Genomic DNA, 24,048 nt, shown 5'->3' on the forward strand with positions numbered 1-24,048 from the left:
ATTAATGGGGCCATGTATCGTGAGATTTTGAGAGAAAACCTTCTTCCATCAGCAAGGGCATTGAAGATGAAACGTGGCTGGGTCTTTCAGCATGACAATGATCCCAAACACACCGCCTGGGCAACGAAGTAGTGGCTTCATAAGAAGCATTTCAAGGTCCAGGAGTGGCCCAGCCAGTCTCCAGATCTCAACCCCATAGAAAACCTTTGGAGGGAGTTGAAAGTCTGTGTTGCCCAGCGACAGCCCGAAAACATCACTGCTCTAGAGGAGATCTGCATGGAGGAATGGGCCAAAATACCAGCAACAGTGTGTGAAAACCTTGTGAAGACTTACAGAAAACGTTTGACCTCTGTCACTATCAACAGAGGGTATATAACAAAGTATTGAGATGGACTTTTGTTATTGACCAAATATTTATTTTCCACCATAATTTGCAAATACATTCTTTAAAAATCAGACAATGTGATATTATGGATTTTTTTTTCTCATTATGTCTCTCATAGTTGAGGAATACCTATGATGAAAATTACAAGCCTCTCTCATCTTTTTAAGTAGGAGAACTTGTACAATTGGTGTCTGAGTAAATACTTTTCCCCCCACTGTAGATGGATACACAGATAACAATATTTGGATAACTACATAGTTAGATGGATAGATATATAGATGAGATAGATAGATAGCAATATTTAGATAGATAGATAATATAGATAACAATATACATTTTACACTGTTTTGACACAAATTTTACACTATATATCAGTATTTACAGTAGTGTAACTATTGGATTTGTACTCCAACAGTAGGTAGAAAAAGAAAGAAAGATGGATGGATAACACGATAGACAGACAGATAAATAGACAGACAGACAGAGAGATAGATAATAGATAGCTAGATAGATAGATAACAATATTTATATATAGATAGATTGATAGATATCCAATGGAAAGGATCGCAGCACACAAGATTTTCAATAAAGTGCAGTACATGGGTTTTAAAATAATCCCCTTTACATAAAACAATTACTCAATCAATTCAGTGAATAAAGATAATATTTCATACATTAAAGTGCATCAGAAGGCCGAGGATACAAATGTGCAATCTTTATTAATCAAACTGCATATGAATAAGTTAAAAGTAAACAGTGCATATAAAATATGGTGAAAATTAAAAGCAATAGATTAAATAATGCTAAATTATGGGCGGGCACTCACCACTGAAGCTGGCAATCTATACAGTACAAACTCGTTAGCGTGGGCAAAAAAAAATGCCCAGCCGCTGGGCAAAAAGGCCCCTGTCTACGTCAGGAGGAAGTTGGATTACGTGCACCAATAATTAAAGGGGTACTCCGGTGGAAAACTTTTTTTTTTTAAATCAACTGGTGCCAGAAAGTTAAACAGATTTGTAAATTACATCTATCAAAAAATCCTAATCCTTCCAGTACTTATTAGCTGCTGAATACTACAGAGGAAATTATTTTCTTTTTGGAACACAGAGCTCTCTGCTGACATCACGAGCACAGTGCTCTCTGCTGTCCATTTTAAGAATTGTCCAGAGTAGGAGAAAATCCCCATAGCAAACATATGCTGTTCTGGACAGTTCCTAAAATGATAAAAACAAGCAATCTCCAGGTAGCAGAGCGGGATCAATGGAAGCGCTGAGACCAGATAAGAAGATAAAAGGATTTATTTCCCATAATGCAATGCGTTTCACAGTCACCCGCTTCCCTGAGGAAGCGGGTGACCATGAAACGCGTTGCATTATGGGAAATAAATCCTTTTAACTTCTAATCTGGTCTCAGCGCTTCCATTGATCCCGCTCTGCTACGTGGAGATTGCTTGTTTTTATCGTGATTCTATTTCAGCGGGACGAAGCTGCAGAGACCCTTTGATGATACGCCCTGTTCCATTGTTGTACTTTGTTGTACAACTTCATGTGGTAAGCGCAATTCACACTTAGCGTTACCAACTCACCTTTGGTGTTACACTACAGAGCGCATCCATTTGTGCTTTTTTATTTCAGTTCCTAAAATGGATAGAGATGTCAGCAGAGAGCACTGTGCTCGTGATCTCAGCAGGGAGCTCTGTGTTCCAAAAAGAAAATAATTTCCTCTGTAGTATTCAGCAGCTAATAAGTACTGGAAGGATTAAGATTTTTTGATAGAAGTAACTTACAAATCTGTTTAACTTTCTGGCACCAGTTGATTTAAAAAAAAAAAAAAAAAAGTTTTCCACCGGAGTACCCCTTTAGGTTGCATCTGCGGTCAGCGCATGCGTGTTGACATTCCAGCACTTCACAGAGTCCATTTATAAAGTGGGCAAAAGCAGTGATTCGTATCTGAGGCAGTAATATTTAACTTAACTCATATTGGCTGCACCACCTGATCGGTCAGGATCAGGATGACAGATGCTAAAACAGCATCATCACCTGTTCAGTTACAGGGTCATACCTAACTGGATCCCAGTTCGGGAGAGGTATTGCTGCTTCTGAGAGATCCCATCCAAAGCCTTCATCATTCTGCTGTCCACAAAAATTTAATAAAGTACAATAAAAAAAAACAAGGCACAATCCGACTCAATCCTGTTTTCGATTCTTATATGCAAAATGAATAATATGTTATGCCGGTCAGTGGTGATATGGCCTCCAGCTTTGAATATGAAAATCTAAAAAGAAAAAGATAATTAATAAACTCACTTAATTATTCGTATGTTTTTTTTCACCGCACACAGTAATGTGCACCAAAACAGGGAATGGAAAGGGAATGTTTACCTCTTTAACATCTTAGAGTAGGTTTTAAATGAAACATTCAAACCTTTTGGTTTTAAAGTATCAAGTATGTAAATCCACTTCAATTCAAGTTTCTTCAAAAGCATGTTCCTATCTCCCCCTCGTTTTAACGGAGGTACATGATCCACTATCATCACCTTTAAATCTTTCTCAGAGTGATTTTGTTCCACAACATTTTTTTGAAACTGTTAAGTCTAATTGGCCCTTGCGAATGTTATATCTGTGTTGGTAAAGACGTGTTCTCAAGTCAGAAGTAATTTCTCCTACATATAGCAAATCGCAAGGGCTGCTTAAGACATTGATAATATGATCTGAATTGCATGTCAGGTAAAATTTGATTGGATATTGTTTAGTTAGTGGGTGTATGAACTAGATGAAGAGGAAATAAACCACAAAAGATAAAAAAATAAGAGGGATAAAAAGGGAATGGGAAGTCTTCCGACCTATTTCCTCTATTTATCATATCCTCTACTAAGAATCCAACAATTACAGATGTATAGGAAGGAGAGGTTGATTTTCAATCCCATTTCCCCACTCGCCATCTTTCGATCTCCCTCTATAGTTAACTCCCTCAATTTACCGTTAAGTTGTTCCCATATCTGTGATTCTATTTTTTGTCTAGTTGGACTACCAATTTTTCACAGTCTTAAAGTCTCCATTGTATATACAGTCATGGCCATAAATGTTGGCACCCTTGAAATTTTTCTAGAAAATGAAGTATTTCTCACAGAAAAGGATTGCTGTAACACATAATTTGCTATACACATGTTTATTCCCTTTGTGTGTATTGGAACTAAACCAAAAAAGGGAGGAAAAAAAGAAAATTGGACATAATATCACACCAAACTCCAAAAATGGTCTGGACACAATTATTGGCACCCATAACTGAAATCAGTCGCTTCCTATAACCATCAATAAGCTTCTTACACCTCTCAGCCGGAATGTTGGACCACTCTTCCTTTGCAAACTGCTCCAGGTCTCTCTAATTGGAAGGCGCCTTTTCCCAACAGCAATTTTAAGATCTCTCCACAGGTGTTCAATGGGATTTAGATCTGGACTCATTGCTGCCACTTCAGAACTCTCCAGCGCTTTGTTGCCATCTATTTCTGGGTGCTTTTTGACATAGGGTTGGAGCATTGTCCTGCTGGAAGACCCAAGATCTCGGACGCAAACCCAGCTTTCTGACACTGGGCTGTACAGTGCGACCCAAAATCCATTGGTAATCCTCAGATTTCATGATGCCTTGTACACATTCAGGGCACCCAGTGCCAGAGGCAGCAAAACAACCCCAAAACATCATTAAACCTCCACCATATTTCATTGTAGGTACTGTATTCTTTTCTTTGTAGGCCTCATTCCGTTTTCGGTAAACAGTAGAATTATGTGCTTTACCAAAAAGCTCTATCTTGGTCTCATCTGTCCACAAGACCTTTTCCCAGAAGGATTTTGGCTTACTCAAGTTCATTTTGGCAAAATGTAGTCTTGCTTTTTTATGTCTCTGTGTCAGATGTGGGGTCTTCCTGGGTCTCCTGTCATAGCATTTCATTTCATTTAAATGTTGACGGATAGTTCGCACTGACACTGATGCTCCCTGAGCTTGCAGGACAGCTTGAATATCTTTGGAACTTGTTTGGGGCTGCTTATCCACCATCCGGACTATCCTACGGACACCTTTCATAAATTTTTCTCTTCCGTCCACGCCCAGGGAGATTAGCTACAGTGCCATGGGTTGTAAACTTCTCGATAATGTTGTGCACTGTGGACAAAGGCAAATCTAGATCTCGGGAGATGGACTTGTAACCTTGAGATTGTTGATATTTTTCCACAATTTTGGTTCTCAAGTCCTCTTCTCCTCTTTCTGTTGTCCATGTTTAGTGTGGCACACACAGATACAGAATGCAAAGACTAAGTGAACTTCTCTCCTTTTTATCTGCTTTCAAGTGTGCTTTTTATATTGCCCACACCTGTTACTTGCCCCAGGTCAGTTTAAAGGGGCATCACATGCTTGAAACAGTCTTATTTTTCCACAATTTTGAAAGGGTGCCAATAACTTTGTCCAGCCCATTTTTTGAGTTTGGTGTGCCATTTTGTCCAATTTGCTTTTTTCCCTCCATTTTTTTTTTTTGTATTGTTCTAATACACACAAAGGGAATAAACATGTGTTACTGCAATCCTTTTCTGTGAGAAATACTTCATTCACGGCCATTCATTTACGGCCATGACTGTACATAATTAAGAAAATTAATTATTTCTTTCAAAGAGGAGGTGTCTTTAGATTTCCATCTTTTGGCTATGGATATGCGAGTAATAGAAAGTACATGGAATATATTTTTTTGTTTTGAAAGTGGTAGCTTATCTGATCCCAATGATAATAGGGCTATCTCTGGTCCCCAAGGTAGATTCTCTATTAGTTTATTTAGAAGGCCATGGACGCCTTGCCATAGTTCCAAAATAACCCTACATCTCCACCACATGTGGAGCATGGACCCTTCTTCAATTCCACATCTCCAACATGGAGATGAAGATCCAAGGCCCAGTTTTGTCATTCAAAATGGTGTACCACCGGTATAATAACTTATGAGAAAGTTCGAAGTGAGTAACACAGTGTGATCCTTTAGAATGGAGAGAAAATGATGAAGTCCAGAGCTCTGGTGGAGCATCAACCCCAAGTTCCTTTATCCAATCATCTTGGAATCTAAGTCTTAATGGCCAGGATAAAAATTGAAGGGTTTATATGATAGTGATGTTCCTTCTTTACTTCTCACAGGGTTAATAAAAAATTACCCATATTGAGAGATCATGGTCCCCCCCCCCCCTTCCAATTCTAAGGGTTTTAATCAGATGGCATAATTGTAAAAAAAAAAATTCTTTATTAGTAAAATTTGATTTTGCCCAAATAACCTCAAATGAAAATAAAATATTCTCCTGGCTAATATCCACCAGAGCTCTGATCTCCTTTCTCTCCCACTCGGAAAAATTTGCTTCAGGTAGTAGGTATTGAATAACCTCTATTGGTACAGTATCATATTTTATAAATTCCAAGGTTTTAAAGGAAAACTGTCACATGTTTGCTCCCGCACTAACCACAGGTATTGATAGATAGTGCGGGGGGCGCTGATTCCTATGATCCCTACCTTGACCGAATCCGTCCGGCCATTTGCCCCCAATCTTATTTTTATTATAATTGGAAATGTGGCTGTAACTGGCACGGGCGGGGCTTCTGTAGCTTAACTGGCACTGACGTCAGCGCCGCCCGTCCGCAGCGCCGCCCGCTTATGAATATGATCAGCAAAAAGACCAATTCTATGGTCTTTAGGTCCTATATGGATGCCCCTTATCCCCACGGAGTCCTGAATGACCTGAGCCAGCGGTTCCATTACCAGCACAAAAATAGTTGGGGACAAAGGGCAACCCTTGAGCGTCCCATTGGAGATGGAAAAAGATCTAGATATTGTCCCTCCTAGGCTTACTTTTGCTGATGGTGATTGATAAATAGCCATGATACCTCTCACCATATCCATAGGAATGCCGAATTTTTCCAGAACCATCTCTAAATAACACAAGTGTACGGTCGAATGCCTTCTCTGCGTTTATCGCCAGTAACAGAGAAGGCATCCGACTGTTTTTTTTCCCTTGCCATTACATTCAGGATTTGCCTAGTTCCATCTATAGACTGGCGTCCTCGGACAAAACCAACTTGGTCTGCAGCTTTTAATAATGGGAGTATCTCTTCCAATCTTCCTGCTAATAATTTGTTTTATAGTTTAAGGTCCGTATTTAAGAGTGATATAGGTTTAAAATGGGGTGGTGATGTTAAATCTTTGCCCTCTTTTGGTATTGCCACTATCATGGCTTCTAGCATTTCCTTTGGAATAGTCCCAGTCTCTAGTATGTTATTAAATAAATCTGCCAAATAGGGGATAATATTCTTCACATAAATTTTATAAAATTCATTAATTAAACCATCAGGGCCAGGGGATTCGGATGATTTCAGGGTTTTAATAACTTTCCCAACTTCTTCTGGTGTAATGGGATGAATCAATGTTTCTTTCTGAGATTCCGTTAGACACGATAGATTTATATTAGATAAGAAGGAAGGTATCGTTATTTTAGTGGGGTGAATAACTGAATTATCAAACTTTAGGTTGTATAAGGCCTTATAATAGGTTGCAAATCCATCAACTATACCTTTAGGGTCTTGTGCTCTTGCTCCAGAGGGCAGATTCAAATAATGAATTCCCCTCAGAAGTAACTTTTTTTAGTCTGTTTAGCAAGGAAGGATCCTGGTTTATTTGCTAACCAGTAGTGATTTCATTTCATCCTTTCCAACACTAGGTTGAATTTATACAGATCCATCTGTTGTAATTCTATCGTAAGGAGACTAATACGATTTGTGATAAGAGCGCTAAAAAAATTTTTATTTTGTCTATGTAATTCCGCTAGGTCTGTCATAATTTGTATTCTCTTATTTTTAGTTTTTTTCCTCTGATGAGAGGTTTCACTTATGATTTGTCCTCTGACAGTAGCTTTAAAAGCACACCACAAAGTAGATGGAGATGTTACCGATGTATTGATTTCAAAGAAAGTATAAATCTGAGTGGACAATCTCCTCTCAAAGTCGCCTTCTTGACGAATATTGGCGTTTGCGCGCCATACATATTGACCAGGGTTAGCTAGTGTGTCAGTCAATGTTAGTATTATTGGTGCATGATCAGCTAATAGTCTGAATTTCAGAAGAGAGTGTTACATCTAGGATAGGTTTAGAAACAAGGAAATAATCTAAGTATAAGTTTTGTGTGGGTTGGAGTAAAAAGTAAAGTCATGATCCGTAGGATGCCGGATTCTCCAAACATCATAAAGAGCATAGCATGCTATAGTCTGATAAGTAGGAGTTAGTTCTCTAGGTATATTCCTGGAAGTGGTATCTATTGATGGCCATATGGTCTGGTTAAAATCCCCCATAATAATTACTCTTTCTTTACTGGAACATGCTAACTTTTTTAATACCATCTGTAGGAACCTATCCTTATGTGTGTTTGCATATACGCCAGCTAAAATATAAGGGTTATTATTCAGGTAACATTTCATGATGACATATCTACCATCGGCATCTATTATTCATTTTTATGAAACAAAAGTGCCACTCCTTGTTTTCCGTGGTGCATGAGCTAGAAAAATGTGTGGGAAAGATTTATGTTGTAGTCTATGGGCATCCCAACTTTTAAAGTGTGTTTCTTGGAGACAGTAGACGTTCGGTCGGAGATTCCTGCCTCCTGCCACACTTTATTTCTCTTATGTGGCGAGTTTAAGCCCTTACAGTTTAATGAAGCTAAACTTAAAGTCCTTTTTCAAGAAGATGTCTATTCATATCTTCACATAGGTTGCGGAGACTGACTGCAGGAGAAACACTCTATTTTAGTTCGCTGAAAAAGGGAAGAGGAAATAAGATTAGAAGTAATCAACAAAACAGCAAGAAAAAGACTTAATATGACCAATAGTTTAAAATAAGAGTTCAAATTCTGGGGGCGTTTCAAATACGCCCAAAAAGGGATAGTTGTAAATCTTCCAACCTACTTTCAAACCAGTCTTGGGCTATCCGGCAATCTCAAAAATAATTAGGAAATAACCAAGTAGTGAGGGCAGGGGAAAAACAATGGAGAAATTCAGTTCTTAAATAATATTTTTAAGTGGTTCCCTAGTTACTTGTTGCTGAGGAATTAGACCCCACTCTTGACACAAGTCCAGAGCCACATGCTTAGTACCTTTATAGGTTTTAACGACTTTTACCGGGAACCCCCACCTATATACAATGTCATTGTCTCTTAGTAGTCGAGTTCCTTGTGCAAACTCCCTACGGCGGGCAATAGTGGCTGATGACAAATCCGGGAAGATGGAAAGATTTTTAAACTTCTCTGACATTTGTGGGGGATTCCTTGTAGCTAACATATTTTTCTCTTTAGTTTGGAAAAAATGAAATCTTAGTATGGTATTCCTTGGATAAGTGGGAGGGATACCTCTCACTTTAAGGAGTCTATGAATGATGTCTATTAGTAAGTCCAGTTTTGTGAGTTGTGGAAACAGGTTTTTTAAAATACTCTTTTATAAAAGTCCTTAGGTCCTCTTGTTTTATATATTTGGGTATGCCTCTTATTTGGAGATTGTTTCTCCTTGTGCGATCCTCCATATCCGCTAGTTTAATTACAAGTGTTTCAACCTCTTCCTTTATGTCATCAACAGAACCTGCTATTATATTCTGATGTGACCCAATCTCTTTGACTTTATTTTCAATATATGCTGTTCTGCTTAATTCATGGATTTCCTGTTTTATTTTAGTTACTGCGTTTTGTAGTATTGTTGTAAAGGAGGTCTGTAATTCAGCCAACATTCGTCTTATTGTGATCTCAGATACAGGTGCCCTTGGGTCAGGCTCATTTCCAGATATATCTGTTTTCACTAGACAATCCCTCAAATTTGGGGCTCTCCGGTACGACAGGACTGGACTAGATAGATATATAGATATATTGCTCAAACAAATAAAGGGAACACTAAGATAACACATACTAGATCTGAATGAATGAATAAACTAATCGTATGAAATACTTTCGTCTTTACATTGTTGAATGTGCTGACAACAAAATCACACAAAAATTGTCAATGGAAATCAAATTGATCAACCCATGGAGGTCTGGATATGGAGTCACACTCAAAATCAAAGTGGAAAACCACACTACAGGCTGATCCAACTTTACATAATGTCCTTAAAACAAGTAAAAATGAGGTTCAGTAGTGTGTGTGGCCTCCACGTGCCCGTATGACCTCCCTTCAATGCCTGGGCATGCTCCTGATGAGGTGGCAGATGAGGCTCCTGGACTAAAGCATCCGCCAACTCCTGGGCAGACTGTGGTGCAACGTAGCGTTGGAGGATGGAGCGAGACATGATGTCCCATATTTGCTCAATCAAATTCAGGTCTGGGGAACGGGCGGGCCAGTCCATAGCATCAATACCTTCCTCTTGCAGGAACTGCTGACACACTCCAGCCACATGAGGTCTAGCATTGTCTTGCATTAGGAGGAACCCAGGGCCAACCGCACTAGCATATGGTCTCACAAGGGGTCTGAGGATCTCATCTCGGTACCTAATGGTAGTCAGGCTACCTCCAGCAAGCACATGGAGGACTATGCGACCCCCCAAAAGAAATGCCACCCCACACCATTACTGACCCACCACCAAACCGGTCATGCTGGAGGATCTTGCAGGCAGCAGAACGTTCTCCACGGCATCTCCAGGCTCTGTCACGTCTGTCACATGTGCTCAGTGGAACCTGCTTTCATCTGTGAAGAGCACACGGCACCAGTGGGGAATCTGCCGATCTCGGTGTTCTCTGGCAAATGCCATGCATCGTCCTGTGGACGTCGGGCCCTCGTACCACCCTCATGGAGTCTGTTTCTGACCGTTTGAGTGGACACATGCACATTTGTGTCCTGCTGGAGGTAATTTTGCAGGGCTCTGGCAGTGCTCCTCCTTGCACAAAGGCAGAGGTAGCGGTCCTGCTGCTGGGTTGTTGCCCTCCTACGGCCTCCTCCACGTCTCCTGATCTACTGGCCTTTCTCCTGGTAGCTCCTCCAGGCTCTGGACACTACGCTGACAGACACAGCAAACCTTCTAGCCACAGTTCGCATTGATATAGATAGAGATAGATAGATAGATAGATAGATAGATAGATACAAACACCAGAAGATAACTGCGGCACTCCAAAGTGGTGGTTAAGGTGAAAAGCATTTATTCCATCCAGAAACACATGACAACGTTTCAGCTGCTACAATTCAGCTGCTTCAAACGCTTGAGAAAGGCTGCATTGTAGCAGCTGAAACGTTGTCATGTGTTTCTGGATGGAATAAACGCTTTTCACCTTAACCACCACTTTGAATTGCAGCAGTTATCTTCTCGTGTTTGTATCCAGTCTTGGGGTCCCGTGGCCATGGGTTCCCCATCTGAGGTGCACCCAACATCTACTCACCACTAGGTAGTGCTACTACCTTCTTTTGTTTTTAGATAGATGGATAATAGGATAGATTTGAGATAGATAGATAGATAGATATGAGATAGATAGATAGATAGATAGATCATAGATAGATATGAGATAGATAATAGATAGATAGATATGAGATAGATAGATAAATAGATAATAGATAGATAGATAGATAGATAGATAGATAGATAGATAGATATGAGATAGATAGATATGAGAGATAGATATGATATAGATAGATAGATAGATAGATATGAGAGATAGATATGATATATATAGATAGATATGATATAGATAGATAGATATGAGATTGATAGATATGAGATAGATAGATAGATAGATAATAGATAGACAGATAGATATGAAATAGATAGATAATAGATAGACAGATAGATAACAATATTCAGATAGATAGATATACATACAACAACATTTAGACATAGATAGATAGACATAACAATATTTAGATATAGATAGATATACATATAACAATATTTAGATATAGATAGACATATAACAATATTTAGATATAGATAGATAGACATATAACAATATTAAGATATAGATAGATAGACATATAACAATATTTAGATATAGACAGATAGACATATAACAATATTTAGATATAGATAGATAGACATATAACAATATTTAGATATAGATAGATAGACATATAACAATATTTAGATATAGATAGATAGATAGATAGACATATAACAATATTTAGATATAGATAGATAGACATATAACAATATTTAGATATAGATAGATAGACATATAACAATATTTAGATATAGATAGATAGACATATAACAATATTTAGATATAGATAGATAGACATATAACAATATTAAGATATAGATAGATAGACATATAACAATATTTAGATATAGACAGATAGACATATAACAATATTTAGATATAGATAGATAGACATATAACAATATTTAGATATAGATAGATAGACATATAACAATATTTAGATATAGATAGATAGACACATAACAATATTAAGATATAGACAGATAGACATATAACAATATTTAGATATAGATAGATAGACATATAACAATATTTAGATATAGGTAGATAGACACATAACAATATTAAGATATAGATAGATAGATAGACATATAAAAATATAAATTTTACACTAATGTTTTGAAAACGGATTGTGAAAAAATGTATATAACCATGATAATCAGGAGACATAGATTTGTACCTACTTCTAGTTCAAGGTACAGTCCAGAATGGAGTATCTACTGTTTCTTTCTCTTCTGCTTAGTCTAGAATTATACTGAATAAATAGAGGAAAGACTTGTGCCCCAGATGATCACATTTTCTAAAAAAAAAAAAAAAAAAAAGCCTTATAAGTTAGAAACAATGAAAAAATAAAACCCTGCAGTTTATGCAAGAGACTGCAGGTGGCGCTGTGCACATGTTTTAATGGGATCAATGCTCTGCAGTAATAAATTGTCTTTGCTAGCAATTGTTATTAGAAGAGATAAACCTGATCTGTCCCAAATTGTGTTAAACAGAGCCCTAATGAAAAATCTATATCAGAACCCCCAACTACCCTCTACCATGTCAACATCCATACACCTGGGCACGACCCTCACTCCTCATGAAGGTGCCGCCATATTTCTTTGGGGCACCTTAATCTATGATATTTTCTACATCCTGTTTAGGCCAAAGAGTATTAAGAATGATGTAGTATTGTGTCTGTGCTTGTCAGTAGTCTTAATGTCTGATCGGGGACATTCAAGGCCTGGGACCCCCTCCTATCACGAGAACATAGACCAAATAGTGCTCGCCCCTGCTATGTTCAATTTAAGTTTGGCATTTGTGTGTGGAGATTCCCAGTGTCACAGGTAGAGGGCAGTAGTGCGCTGTAATAAACACATTGCACATTGACTAAAGACATAACAAACCTCAAAATAACCTTTATTATAAGACAGAATTCCTTTTTAAGGACAAATTACTAGTATGTAGTTAGGATTTGATGCGTAATCACACCACTAGGGGGCACTTGAAACATATTTGGAATTAAAGGGGTTTAGAATGCCATATTAGGACCCTCACATTTTAACTAGGGCAGATAAAAGAGCTTTACTTATCTCATAGCACATAGTACATGACCCCTTTAGTATTCCTAGACAAGAGACACCTTTTAGTCCCCGATTTCTAATCGCCATACATTAAAGTGTACCTGTTGCCTTAAGAAACTTTTGACATGTCCTAGATCCATGTCAAAAGTTTTGATCAGTCAGGGTCTGGGTGTTCACACCTCGACCAATTGTTAGAACTAACTAGGAGAAAAGCGAAGCTGACTGAGACAATACTATTGGCTTACAGTGTAAGTTTGTCTTAGTGCGCTCTTCTGCCAGCTGGTTCTAGCTACCGGTCGCGGTCTGAACACTCAGACCCCGACCAATCAAAGCTTTTAACATGTCTCTACTGTTAAAAGTTTTTTAAAGAGACATTCCTCATTTAAAGTTTTTTATTTTTATTTTAGATGCATGCCCTAGGTTATTATCACCACCTCTACACTTACAAATAAAAATGTTGAATAATGGGACATATTTAGATGTGTCGGATTATGAGAAAAAGTATCCCCTTTTTTTTAGCAAGGCCCCTAGATGCTGAGCAGATTACAGTGTATATAGGCCCACATTTATCATTGTCTTTAGACAGTTTTTTTGTGTCTAAAAAGGGGCAAAAAAAGGAGCAAGCAGGGTTTTTAGCGCCTTTTTGTTTACACATTGCTGCTAATTTTGAGTTGTAATCCACTGATTTTGGTAATACACATGATATGGAAAGGTTTTATCAACTGCGCCAAAAAAGGTGAAAAGCCACTGAAAAGTCTCTAAAGTACTCCAGCCCAGACTCATCTTAGCTTTTTGGTGTATGTGAAGAGAGAAATTTCAGAAAATGTGACCTGCACAAAATGTATCAAATGCTCTGTGACCATTTAATAAATTTGGTGCAACTAACCATTATCAGCACACAAAAAAAGTGTAAAAAAAATGCTTCACTTACACCTACAATGATAAATGCCCCCCATAGTGCAGAATGCCCCAGGTATCATGTATAATCTGTGAAGGATAATTTTCCCTGCAGAGCCCCCACAGGAGAAAATAGGCATTGCACTGTTTCCACCAAAATCACTGAGCTTGTTAGGTGTTTCAGAGAAAAACATTGGGGGGGATTTTGTAAATTTTAAATGTACGTCTTAAATAAATCTAATTAGCGCATAATTTAGGTGCATTACATGTATTTTTAAAACCTTTGTTGTATCAAAACCTGTACAGAGGAAAATTGGAGCAGTTGCCCGTAGCAACCAATTAGATCACTTCTTTAATCTTTAAAAAGGCCTTTGAAAAATTAAAGAAACTATATGATGCTACTCACCATCGCAGTATTTTTTATTTTTTTTGCACAGTCAGAGAGCCAGCTGTCAGACTACCTGAGGAGATGGCAGGGGAAGTGTATTACTCTCCCTGCCTTTTCGATCGATGTATACACAGTGCTAAATCTGAGCCTGGTTATCATTACCATCCTAATCATGGCCATTTTCTGTGATTAAGACCATATGATGTGCCATGATTATATCTATATTAAGTTTTTGGTCATCATAGTTTTGGTCCCCTGATGAACAGCCCCCCCTTCTGGGGGGGGAAACATGTTGGGACATCATTGTTGTATTTGATCTACACTATCATAATATTTTACTGGGTATTTTTGGTATGGACCCCATACGGGCCCTAGGTCTTTATTACCACTGTGATCGTTGTATGGGACCTATTAAAAAACTATGGAAAACTTTTTTTTTTTTTTTTTTTTTTTAAATCAACTGGTGCCAGAAAGTTAAACAGATTTGTAAGTTACTTCTATTAAAAAATCTTAATCCTTCCATTACTTTTTTAAGGGGCTATATACTGCAGAAGAAATGCTTTTCTTTTTGGATTTCTCTGATGTCATGACTACAGTGCTCTCTGCTGACCTCTGCTGTCCATTTTAGGAACTGTCCAGAGCAGGAGAAAATCCCCATAGCAAACATATGCTGCTCTGGACAGTTCCTAAAATGGACAGCGGAGAGCACTGTGGTCATGACATCAGAGAAATCCAAAAAGAAAAACATTTCCTCTGTAGTATACAGCCCATAAAATGTATTGAAAGGATTAAGAATTAATAGAAGTAATTCACAAATCTGTTTAACTTTCTGGCTCAGTTGATTTAAAAAAAAAAGTTTTCCACGGGAGTACCCCTTTAACCCCAACAGACATCTATATTTTGGTGGTTTATTATGATTGCATCTTGGTCTGTGTTTTCCTAAGGGCTTTACTGTGTATTTTTACTATTCCATCAATGTGTTTTATTATATTCTTTAGAAGGGTACGTTCACACGTATGCGGATTTGATGCGCAGGATTTGAGGCACAGGATTTTCAATGTAAACCAAAAGACTGAGCACAGCTTCTTATCTGCAGTTACAAATCCTGCGCATCAAATCTGTGCAGGATCCTGTATTTGTGAACGTGGCCTAAAGCTAAATTGTAATACTATGGTACAATGACATATGCCCACCTGACATAATTGCCAACTTCAATCACTTTGTCTGTGACAAGTGCCATATAGACATTTTATAAAATAGATTAAAGAGAAAGGGATTGTCCACGAAGTGTCACACTTGTATCCATGAGCCGAGTCTGCTATTGCAGCTGAGGTTACCTTCACATGACAATTGTGCCCTCTGTGGCATATAGATGTCAGCAACCAGTCAAAATGGGATGCTGACGTATACAAACTCGGACAGGCCAAATTAGCTTCCAGTCAAGTCAAAGGGGCCTGTGGGCACTCATACACATATACATTGCCATTCCATTTTGACAGGTTGCTAGCGTATATGTGGTATAGAGCAGGGGTTCTCAACCAGTGGTACGCGTACCCCTAGGGGTACACCACGGATTGAGCGGGGGTACGCCGATGCACTGACAAATACCGGCCATGCATTGGCCAGTATTTGTCAGCGCATAGTGGAGAATGGCTGCGGCAGCTCTCTGTACAGTAGCACGGCCTGAGCTGTGGCCGTGGCTACTGTAAGGGAGCTGCATGGTTGCCGAGGAGAAGTGTGACCTGCCCTGACGTTGCACGGAGGTGCCGCACAGCGCATGTATGTCTTAGTCCGGGGAATTAGAGGGAGGGGGGAATGATTATCCCCCCCCCCCCCCCCTCAATCTTAATCCCCTTGTGCCATTATTCCCCCCTCCATCTTTATCCCCTTGTGCCATTATCCCTCCTCCATCTTTATCCCCTTGTGCCATTATTCCCTCCTCCATCTTTATCCCCTTGTGCCATTATTCCCTCCTCCATCTTTATCCCCTTGTGCCATTATTCCCTCCTCCATCTTTATCCCCTTGTGCCATTATTCCCTCCTCCATCTTTATCCCCTTGTGCCATTATTCCCTCCTCCATCTTATTCCCTTTGTTCTATCATTCCCCCCTCCCTCTGATTCCCTTTTGCCATTATTCCCCCCTCTCTCTGATCCCCTTGTGCCATTCCCCCTCCCCTCCATCTTAATCTCCCTTGTGCCATTATTATCCGATATGGAAAAAGGGGATCAGAGGAAGGGGGGAATGATAGAACAAGGGCATTAAGATGGATGGGGGGGGGGAATGGCACAAGGGGATAAAGATGGAGGGGGGAATAATGGCACAAGGAGATTAAGTATTGCATTAGTATAAAGGTAAGCACTAACCTTTTGTCCATGGGTACCCCTCGTGTGTAAGTTCCAAGCAAGGGGTACCCGTGGACATACTTTCAGCCTTTGGGGGTACAGTCGCCAAAAAGGTTGAGAACCACTGGTATAGAGGGGAAAATTGAATGCAGCCTATTTTTTAGAGGGGTTATCCACCATAAGGTGATTTTAGTACTTACCTGGCAGACAGTAATGGGCATGCTCAGGAAGGATCTGTGTTTGTCTTGGGGCTAAATGGCTATGTTGTGAGATTACCATAACACTGTGGCTAGCTTTTTGTGAACTAGTATTTCTTGTTTCAGTTTTCTTTTTTTGACTACAAATCCCATAATTCCATTTTCCTCCCTCCCACACATCAGCCACCCCACCCATTGAAACATAAATGAGCTGCATCCATTCAAAAGACCTGTGGTTTTCAACTGTTGTATTAGTTGCAGTTGATCTCTCTCCCACCAAGCGATCGCTCCACCCATTGAAGCAGACAGGCTCCCTGTCATCAGCTGACTAGTGAGTCAGGTCTAGGCCACAGTGCAACTTGGGAAAAATCTGAGACAACAGTCATTTTGTATGCTATTAATAATAAATAGTGGGGTGAAAATCACTGAAGAATTGAGAGAAAACCGTCACACACAGGTACAGACACTATATTATGAACTACACTAACTTTACAGCCCCTGTAGCATAGTCAAATAAAAAAAAAAAAATAGAATACCCCTTTAACCTTTTTTTAAGGAGCACTCTGGCCAAAACTGATACTAAATTCTCTAATCTGGCTAACAGAAGGACACCCAGTCTTAATATTAGCATTTTATGACCTAATATATGGAAAGTGTTTTTTTACAATGGACAATACTTTTGAAGGGGTTTTCCATTTTTGTAAACCCAGTTACATATATTCTATTAGAGAATTCTGAGTTACTAGAGAGAGGTCCCCAGTTCAGGTTCCTCTTCTTTAACATCTTTTGAGTTAGAAGTTAAAAAGAGTGCCTATCACTGTGGAGGACCTGTCCTGTCTTTCATTACACACAAATCCACTTATATGAATAAACCTGTGTAATACTTTTATTTACCCAGTGGTGGCACTGCAGGAAATTGAACACTTAAAGGGGTACTCCGCCACCTAGACATCTTATCACCTATAAGGATAAGGGGATAAGATGTCCAATTGCTTGGGTCCCGGCCCTGGGGACCCCAAGGATCTCAGCTGCGGCACCCCAGACATCTGGTGCACGGAGCGAACTTTGCTCCTAGCCGGATTGCTGGCGATGTGGGGCAGAGGCTTGTGACATCACGGTCACGCCCCACTTGTAACGTCACGGCCATGCCCCCTCAATGCAAGTCTATGGGAGGGGGTGTGGCGGCCATAATGCCCCCTCCCATAGACTTGCATTGAGGGGGTGTGGCTGTGACGTCACAAGCGGGAGCGGCCGTGACGTTACGGCCTCCATCGCTGAACCTGACACTCTAAACGAATGCCGGGTGCAGCAGGGTGATCAAGGAGGTCCCAAGCAGCGAGACCCTCCTTTGGATAGGGGATAAGATGTCTAGGGGTACCCCTTTAATTCCTGGTTTCCACAGATTAGGGCTGATCACTGGGGTCCCAGCAGGAAGAAACTATGGTCAGCTTATTGTCAAGGGACCCTTCTAACAAGTAGGGATTGTCCAAAGTGGAGATTTTCTAAAAATCCTAGAAGGGATAAAAATGTATTTAATGGGAATCCCATCCTTCATATCTTGGCAACAATATTTGTCCAGACGCTTTATTGCACATAAACACTGTAGAAAATATTTGCCGGGTTGGATGTGAAGACGCTTTACTATTTGCAAACTGATTTATTTCACCTTAAATTTTAAGAAAAGTGGGTAAAGCATTATAGAAATCCTGTCACACTTTAACCCGGCTAATCCCCGTGCCCTGTCCCCGAGTTCACCAGATGGCTCCTTGGATAAATAATGAACTAGCTGAAAATATATAACAGAAGGTTTGCTGAGTGATAACATTTCCAGCGTCTTTTAACTATTATCCCATTATCCCCCTTAAGCTGGTCGTGACGCGCTGCTGTTTGTCTTAGAAATGTGGGTTGTAAAACTCAAGTTGTTGAGGTCTGGACTGCGGTTCTTCAAAGGAATCGCGTGAGGGATCAATACTCCTTACTTACAAATAGTAGTAGCTGCAGTTAAACGATCAGCTAGATAACACTCTAAGGGCTGTATACATGTCACCTTTACACAATGGAGGCCGCCATCTTGTGATAGGGACTAATACTCTGCCTATTGTTCACACGCTCTACTGATGGCTCCTGAACGGCTCATTACATATTCTTCTAACTGAGGGGGAGATTTATCAAAATCTGTGCTAAGGAAAAGTTGCTGAGTTGCCCATAGCAACCAATCAGATTGCATCTTTCATTTTGCAGAGGCCTTGTTAAAAATTTAAGAAGTGATCTGATTGGTTGCTATGGGCAACTGGGCAACTTTTCCTTCACACAGGTTTTGATAAATCTCCCCCTTAGGGGGAGATTTATCAAAACCTGTGTGAAGGAAAAGTTGAGATTTATCAAAACCTGTGTGAAGGAAAAGTTGCCCAGTTGCCCATAGCAACCAATCAGATCACTTCTTAAATTTTTAACAAGGCCTCTGCAAAATTAAAGATGCAATCTGATTGGTTGCTATTGGCAACTCAACAACTTTTCCTTTGCACAGATTTTGATAAATCTCCCTCTAACTGTCCAAAAACTTTCCAACCCAAGGGTCTATTCACACTTACAGTATTCTGTGCATATTTGATGGGCAGGATTTGAAGCTGTGTTCAGTCATTTAGTGTACATTGAATTCTGCAGCATAAAATCTGAAGCTTCAAATCCTGAGCATCAAATATGTGCAGTATGCTGTACGTGTAAATAGACCCTAAAAGAAAAAAATAATAACATGGTTGATTTCTTCCAAATATGGCACCACATCTTTCCACAGGTTGTGTGTGGTATTGCAGCTCAGTCCTATTCGTGACAAAGAAGCTGTCATACCAAGCACAACCTATGGACAGGTGTGGTGCTCTTTGTGGAAGTAGGCAGCCATGTATTTCTAAATCTGGACAACCCCTTTAGAAGTCTATATATCCTTAAAGATGATGTCTTAGTAGAATTTTTTTTTCTCCCTAACGCCCAGGCTGCCTGCAAATAAGACAATAAAGAGGACTCCCCTTCCGCCCCTCCCCTGGTGTTCCAGTAGGAGCAAATCCCCATAGCAAACCTATCCTGCTCTGGACAATTCCTGACATGATCTTGCACACAGCACCCCGTTACCATCAGCCCCCGGAGCATCCGCTCCGGGTCTGATTACTGGCAATCACGGGGGCCAGATCATTGTGACATCACGGCCCCGCCCCTGTGTGTCGTCACACCCCGCCCCCTCAATGCAAGCCTATGGGAGGGGGCGTGAAGAGGACAATTTTAAATGTATTCATTTTCATGCATGTAGTTATGATTTTTTTTCAGAAGTATGACCAAATCAAACCTATATAAGTAGGGTATCAATTTAATCATCTGGACCTACAGAATAAAGATAAAGTGTCATTTTTAGCGAAAAATGTACTGCGTAGAAAATGAAGCCCCCAAAATTAACAAAATGGCGTTTTTTCTTCAATTTTGTCGTACAATGATTTTTTTTTTTCCTTTCACCGTATTCACCGTAGATTTTTGGCTAAAATGACTGACGTCATTACAAAGCCCTCATATGGTTTTTTTAGGCGCCAAATTGAAAGGGTTATGATTTTTAAAAGGTAAGGAGGGAAAAAAAGAAAGTGCAAAAACAGAAAAATGCTATGACCTTAAGGGGTTAAAGAAGTTTACCCATCATTAGGATGGAGCTGTGGTGTTGTTCCCCACATAATGGATTGACAGTACTTGGGCTGTATAAGGAGACTTGTCAGGATCAATGGGGCTGATCAGACACTGATCATAGTCCTATGCCGTCACTTCCTCAATACCTCTTTAACAACTTGACATAAGAGGCCTCCTATTTGTACTTGTGACTTTTTAATGGGGGACTATACCCTTCACATATATTGATCCTGGCACTGCAGTGGTTAAGGTGGCACTGTGTAGCGTTACTTCAATAAATCTGGTTATAAGGCGAATTAAAAGATTATTCTTACAGAGCAGAATTCTCTACAACCCAGAAACACGGCCCATTGTTCCTGCTGAGTGAGGGGATTTGTGGGTAAGTCCCACACGACTGCACTTTCCTGCTGCAGACCCCTTCTGGTGAAATGATATCCTCCATGCTATCTCCAGGTACAAAGCAATATTTCATTGTAAATCTGTTTTTCCTGTATTCCTCTAATGACATAATACTTGGCATGTATTGAACTAACCCTTAGTCCAGGTGCTAACCCTTGGGGTATGTAAGTTGGGAAAGGAGCTAGAGGTATCCTTGAATGCTTGGGTGTTTCTCATTGCTAAATTACTATAGCAGGTATCCAGGGTACCCAATAATATAATCTGAAGTATATACCAAGGTCAGCTAGTTTGCCTAGTTTCATGAGACTGATTTCTCTGTCACCCAGTCGCCCCACTCCCTCTGTCACCCCACGTGATCAGCTAATTATCCCCTATCCTGTGGATAGGGGATAAGTTATTTTTCACTGGAGTAGTCCTTTAAGGAGCTATGGTCTCATGCAAGCATTGCAGCCTCTTAATCACTTCAATGGGACAACCTGCAATACCAGGGACAGCCACTACAGAATGTATGGGGCTATAGTGCTCACACTAACTGCTGTATCAAATGCCGATGGTCTATCCTAAGGATGGGCCATCAATATAAAGGTCCTAAAAGCCCCTTAAACTCCAAGCATTGCTTCACTATGCAATGTACTTCAGTTTTTTCCACAGTGTTCTTAGTAAATCTTTCCCATTGTGCCCTGGATACAAGGTCAAACTATACCAATAGAGGATCCTCCAGTGGGCATAGGCTTAGAACCCATCTGACATAATGATGGGTCCTAAAGATCAAGCAAAAAAAAAAAAAATACTCCATCTGGCTTCAGCCTTTCACTCCTGAACTGTAGACAACATCCCATGCTAAGGAATTTGTTTCTGGCGTCACCCCAAAAGTAATGAGGACTACAAGCTGCTGAAATAAGGTGAGTATCTTCAGTACTGTGTGCACTGTACTTATTTAGTCTGTGCAGTCTGTGCTTTTTTTTTTAGTATGTGTCTATATTTTATATTGTCTGGTCTGGAGTCTTTATTAAATTTGATGGACTGGTCTGGGGTCTGTATTAGTTTAAATAATCTGGTCTGTGGTCTTTATTAGTTAGGGTCTATACTTACATAAAAGGTCTGATCTGGGTCTGTACTTATTTAGGGTGTCTGATCTGGAGGGTGTGTTACATTAGATAGTCTGGGATTTGTATTCATTTAGAAAATCTGGGTTCTTAACTAGTTTAAGAGATCTTATCTAGGGTCTGTTCTTATTTAGGAGGTCTGGTCTAGGTCTAAATATATTCATGGTGTCTGGTCTGGAGACCGTGTCAAAGTGTTAGTATCATTAAAAATCTTTGGCCATTTTAGAGAGACATTGTAAACATTTTTAATCAGTTGTGGGTTTAGTCTAGTTGTCTAGTCTATATATGTTTTAAGGTATAGTTTGGAGTTTGTATTCATTTTGGGGTTAAATGAAGGTGATCATACACACTACTTGTGATTTAAATACGCCCCCCAAAAATACCTGTCCTATATAACTACATGGAGTAAAGAATTTAGCATCGTGTTCCACTTGATTCAACTCTTCCCAGAATCTCTCTAATATATACTTTTCAAAAAGTGTCAAGTTATCAGGTTTGAGATCCAGCATTGCACCAAGTGACTGATTTACCATTATGACAGCTCCATATATAGTTTTCCCTTTTATTACTACAAGCGGAATACCTATAAATGGGGCCTTTCTGGAGAGCTATAGAGGACATTTCTGTACTGGCAAGAGAAATATTTGTATTTAGTAAAACATTTCTTTGTGGATCTAGGTTTATGGATATTATCTGTACACAGGCGTGTAAAACAAACACTTCATTGCCAGTAATATTACCGCAGTATTATCAGCAGAATGTTTCCTAAATTAAATGGTCATTTAATCAATGTAGTGATGTCATTGGTCAGCGAAAACATAGCGAAATGTCTGGATGACAGATACTATAGCACAAATATAGGACCATATTGCAAAACTCAGAATGGGCCCTACCCCATTTTTGTCCCCCATATATTCCTATATAGGGGTCAGAGCTAAATTTTTCAGTCATAGAGCTCCAAATCCCCTACTATCATAAAGTTGTACACAAAACTTTTTCTGCCTTTAACTACCACTAGAGGGAGCTCACTACATGTTATACAGACACTACAGAATTCAATGGGAGATGTAATGGTAAGCTCCCACTTGTTGTGGCTGTAGACCAAAGCTATGATTGTGTGACAGGAAGTAGAGGAAGCAATTAAGTGCTAAACACCATGGGCATGAGCCTTATAGCAGATGTGATCTGCCTTTATGTTCTGTGATAGAGTGACAGGAATTGTCATTGCGGATTGCTATATTTCCCCTAAGATACCATTCGTATGTGGATAAGAGGTTTAAGGAAGCTCATATCTTATCCAGGGAAAGATGAGTGAGATATGAGAAATCCAGAGTTAAAGGGGAAGACACGCCCCCTCCCAAAGACATGAATGGAGGGGGAGTGACGTGACGGCGCAACCACTTCCGCAGGAACTCAGCATTTGTTTAGAGTGATGGTGCTGTGGGAGATCACGGGGGGACCCCAGCAGCGGTACCCCCACGATCAGACATCTTATCCCCGATCCTTTGGATGAAAAAGGAAAAAGGAGACTTTGTGACCTGTGTGAGTAACACATTTGTTGTCTACTTTGTTGGGTGGCTGGTAATAGGCCACCTGTATAGACAGTGAAGAGATCTGTATAGTTTGTGCTGGACAAGCAGGATTTATTTTTGTGTTTATAAATTCGAAGGATGAAAAATAAATATAGGAGAAGACCTGTTTAAACGTTATTCCGTGTCCCTGTCTCTGACTGCTTTTTTACCACTATTTGCCTGGCTCTATTTAGCTAATCTCCTATAGGACCTATTCCCCCCCTCATACAATGATTGACAGCTTTTCCCATATACAGGACTAAAATTAAGAACTGTGCACAAAAAAAAAGAGTTTTAGGTTCTTCTATGACATGATCATCCCGAATATTTCCAGTCCTGGATTTTAATAGATTATAGACGGTGATCTTATTTTCTATGCTATGATTCACCCTTCACATTGTGATCCTGGAAAGGCTGCCGAGTGGTACACTGTGTAACAACAGATTTCCATGTATTACTCAATGATTCCGCTGTCTGGGTGGGGGTCGAGGGGGGATAAAGTGACATGGTTTGATCTTGGTAAATGCATTTGCACTTGTATGAACGTGCACGAGGATGCGG

At 39.7% G+C, this 24,048-nt stretch overlaps 1 protein-coding gene and 1 long non-coding RNA gene across 2 annotated transcripts in view; one reads left to right on the forward strand and one right to left on the reverse strand.

Annotated features, from left to right (window-relative positions):
- Positions 1–24,048, forward strand: part of HNF4A (hepatocyte nuclear factor 4 alpha) — a 157,454-nt gene that overhangs the window by 22,319 nt on the left and 111,087 nt on the right. The window lies entirely within an intron of this gene.
- Positions 2,211–24,048, reverse strand: part of LOC130296424 (uncharacterized) — a 58,589-nt gene continuing 36,751 nt past the window's right edge. The window contains exons 2-3 of the long non-coding RNA XR_008849210.1: positions 12,041–12,156; positions 2,211–2,660 (exon numbers count right to left, since the gene is read on the reverse strand). This is a non-coding gene — a long non-coding RNA (uncharacterized LOC130296424). The remainder of the gene's footprint in view (positions 2,661–12,040; positions 12,157–24,048) is intronic.

The sequence above is a fragment of the Hyla sarda genome, chromosome 12 (genome assembly GCF_029499605.1).
Source record: "Hyla sarda isolate aHylSar1 chromosome 12, aHylSar1.hap1, whole genome shotgun sequence".
Lineage (NCBI taxonomy): Eukaryota > Metazoa > Chordata > Amphibia > Anura > Hylidae > Hyla > Hyla sarda.